This window comes from Cheilinus undulatus, linkage group 3, assembly GCF_018320785.1.
Source record: "Cheilinus undulatus linkage group 3, ASM1832078v1, whole genome shotgun sequence".
NCBI classification, from domain to species: Eukaryota; Metazoa; Chordata; class Actinopteri; order Labriformes; family Labridae; genus Cheilinus; species Cheilinus undulatus.
Genome location: NC_054867.1, coordinates 39,945,965 through 39,949,645, shown reverse-complemented (window position 1 = coordinate 39,949,645; position 3,681 = coordinate 39,945,965). Strand labels below are relative to the sequence as shown.

General features: G+C 35.6%; 1 long non-coding RNA gene across 1 annotated transcript in view; it reads right to left on the bottom strand.

Moving 5' to 3' along the window:
* Positions 1-246: 246 nt before the first annotated feature.
* Positions 247-3,681, bottom strand: part of LOC121504449 — a 35,362-nt gene continuing 31,927 nt past the window's right edge. The window contains exon 3 of the long non-coding RNA XR_005991463.1: positions 247-1,234. This is a non-coding gene — a long non-coding RNA (uncharacterized LOC121504449). The remainder of the gene's footprint in view (positions 1,235-3,681) is intronic.

Below are 3,681 nucleotides of genomic sequence, written 5' to 3'. Positions count from 1 at the left end.
GCTGAAAGGGACAATAAGCATGCTATTAAGAAAATCAGTGCACTAATGATGGCACCTTAATCATATTACAATTAATGCATTAATGCTGACAGCCCTAGAAAAATTCAAACAAAAAATAATTGTTTAGGTGGCAATCAAACATTTTGAAAAAAATGGACAATTCTTCCATTATGCAATCATCACAACAGTAAATAATTGTATGCTTTCCTTTAATTGTAATTGTAAATGAACCTTAATTGCACTGCTGGCTGCAGAATGATAAGTGGGAAATGTCCTTGCATTCAATTACAGTCCATGTAAAGCAATACAAATGTTCATTTTGAGCACATGTAGCCTTGTGGTTATGTACAGAGTGACCTGATGTGTCAGATTGATTGTTTCACATCACATATCCATCATATATATAATAAATAAATAATAATAACTCTTTATTTTTAATGCACTTTTCAAAACAGACATTACAAAATGCTTTAGATTGAAATCAGCAAATTCCATGGGGCAAATTTTGTTTATGCACCGGCTTGGTGCATAAAACCCAGTAAAATACAAAAAGTAAGTAAAACAGATACTTTAAAGACTCATTGTATTCAACTCCTATATAACATCAGTAAAAGCCCTCCAGTGAACGATATGTTTTTAAAGGGACTCAAAGAGATATCCCAACATCCCAGATGGTGCTTGGGGGGTGCAGCCATAGAACAAAATACCTTAGAAGAAAACAAGATGGATGTTCTGTTTGTCAAATTAGAGCAACAAAATATATGATGAAGTGGATGTGTGAAGTAAATGACACAAAGCAAGCTGGACAGGCAGCAGTTATCATTGTTCACTGTAAGTGGAGCCAGTTAGTAAATTAAACTCTGCCAAGAAAAGCTTTCAGTCTGGCTCTTTGCTTCTCTTCTATACAATATATTGTTCAGTTCTGATAAAACTGCCACTTGTTGCCATTGTTTACAGACTTGCAGTTCAACTAAACCACGCCTGCAGCCACAAACTCAGTCTCCTCAAATGATGCTGGTTAGTCTATTCATTCTCAGACCAGGCACAAATGTTCCAGGCTGAAGCATTGCAAGATGGCTCTGCCTGATGAATCCAACACATCAGCTTCGCAAGGTTATGTGCAGAGGCTGATGCCCTCTAAGAAGGCGGCCCTGGGTTGAAATCTGGCTGTTGCTCCATTCCTCAGCTCATTCCCCAATGCCTCTCTCCCTAGTTTCCAATTAAGTCCACTGTCCTAAAAAGACACGAAAGCCCAAGAATGAATTCAAAAAAGGTATTTCAATTTTGTGGTTAAAGGTCTGTCACATTTTTGTCAAATAAATATCAAAAGTATGTATTTCAAGGTTGTTATAAAAGAGAATAATAGGGCTTTACATATTTGCGCCATTCGCTTAGTAACTCCTTTTAGCGCTTTTATATGAGTGTAGTACTTGAAGAGAGATTCAAAGCACCACTGAGCCCCCTATTTGGCCCCGCCTAAAGAAATCTGAACCTTAAAAATTATGATTTTTTTTTTCTAAAGGTCAGAATCCATAATCAAGTCAAGCATGGTTCTCATTCTTTTCTTCATAGCTACTTTTTCCAACATATAAAGCATGCTTAGGGAACAGTCTCTGACTTGGCCACAGCCTTTAAGCATTATATTTTGTTTGACTTGTGTTGATAAGTAACCATTTTACTGTAAGTGGTGCAGTGCATACAAAAAAAAAAAAAAAAAAGATAACACTGTTTACCAGGTATGTTCTTGGAAGCTACATGTACTGTATGTTTTATCAAAGAATGAGTCACCGAGCCGAGGTCCTTTGGAAATATCAATCCAGATGGAAATAGATTTCGACGTGCAGGTCATAAACTCCAGATAACTCCAGCAGACCTGACTTATCCACCCCCCCTCCTCTTTTATTCTCCTTCTTTCTTTCCCCCTTTATGCCTCCTCTGTCAGTGGCATCATGCATGTTTTCACCTCCAAAGTGATTGTACCTGATTTATATGACAGGCCTTTAACCCTGCGTGTGCCTGTCCATCAGCATCAAGCAGAAAAAACACCCAAGGGCATGTGTGAGCAGGACCAAATCTGGCTCTCTGTCATTCAGTGTCTGTAACCTCCAACGAGAATGCACTACAACAAATCACGTTTATTCCTGCACTGTTCGGATGTGAGTCAGAAACACAAGGTGAGAAGTGCTGCGGGTTGTGTACATCCAAAAATATACTTCCACCTCATAGCAACAAGCTTATTGGACTGTTTTTGTTTGACTAAGTACAGACATATAGAGGTATGTAAATCACGCCATGCCATTCTGTTCCAAGTCTCTGCCTTGTTTGGTAATTAATCTGCTGAGAATATGAGCACAAAGAATACATTTGCCAGATAAAAACATGAATTTTAATGTACTGTAAGATATGACAAAGAAGTTATTTTGCGTGAACGCTGTCTCCACCCTCAGAATAGAGATGGAAATACAAGTGGATATATTCATGTTGCAATACCCCCACCTACTGGCCATTAATAGTATTACACATTGATATAAAAACAGTAAGCCATTGATGGGTTTCTAGTTGCAGTTTTCCCCATTGTTACAGCTGTGATTATGAACATCAGCAAATAGAAACTGACTCCAGCACATTATAAGTGAATTTCCTTTTCTATAACATTATAAAGCCAATATCTCTTGGATTTATTTTTGCACAAATCAAACAACATAAACACATTATTTTTAGCCCTAAGAAGCACTGATATGAACATTTAGTGTTCTGTAAGATTTCAACATATAAAAAATACCCTGACTGGTATGAATAAATAAACCAATAATAAACAAGAACTGGGAGTTACAACCATGTACATCCATTTAAGTGTGACATACATTAATGTGCCATATGTCTTACAACTTACGAAGCTTATCACAGAACTAAATGTAAATTTTGCCACAGTTAGTAACAGGAAAATATAGGCTTTTTCAGAATAAAACTGAAAGACTTTTCTTTTGAATACACATTTTACCAATGCATTTGGTTGAGATGGAGCTCATTTAACACATTCATAAACACATGGTTGGTTCAAGCTTAATGATTTGATCTATAATCATCCTTTAATCAGAATCTGTTAGGATTTTAATAATCCTTGTATAAAATGAATAAAACGTATTATTCAGTTAGGCCTGCACTTTATGTAAAAAACTGTGATGTCCAATATTGTTTAAATATCTTGAAAATTGTGTTTGTGGTATCAATATTAAATAATTAGCTGTAGATATAGCGATTTGCAAAATGTTTCTCCTGAATCTAACATGTATTGAGCACTTTTTACAACTTAAGACTTTTCAAGATGATTTTTGCAAAAATTTGTATTGCAGTCGTACCTCAGAATATATGTAAAACCTATCATTTGTTAATAAATATCCTTCTTAGGCTGATGTGCAGCTAATTCCCACTATTTTATTCATGATTTATACTTTGGGGCAGTTTTGCAAATATTAAAAGTCAGAAACCTCCTTTTCATTTTAATTGAAAAATGTTTTTTATTAAATCTTTTTAAATATTTTATTGAGTTAGACTGAATAGCAAACAACGCTTTTCTTGAACCAATACTCATCACCTTTACGCTTTCCATAGTACCCGGAAATAGATTTTAATGAGGAGATTTGATCACGTGACTCCACTGTTTACAGGCATCCGGAGAAA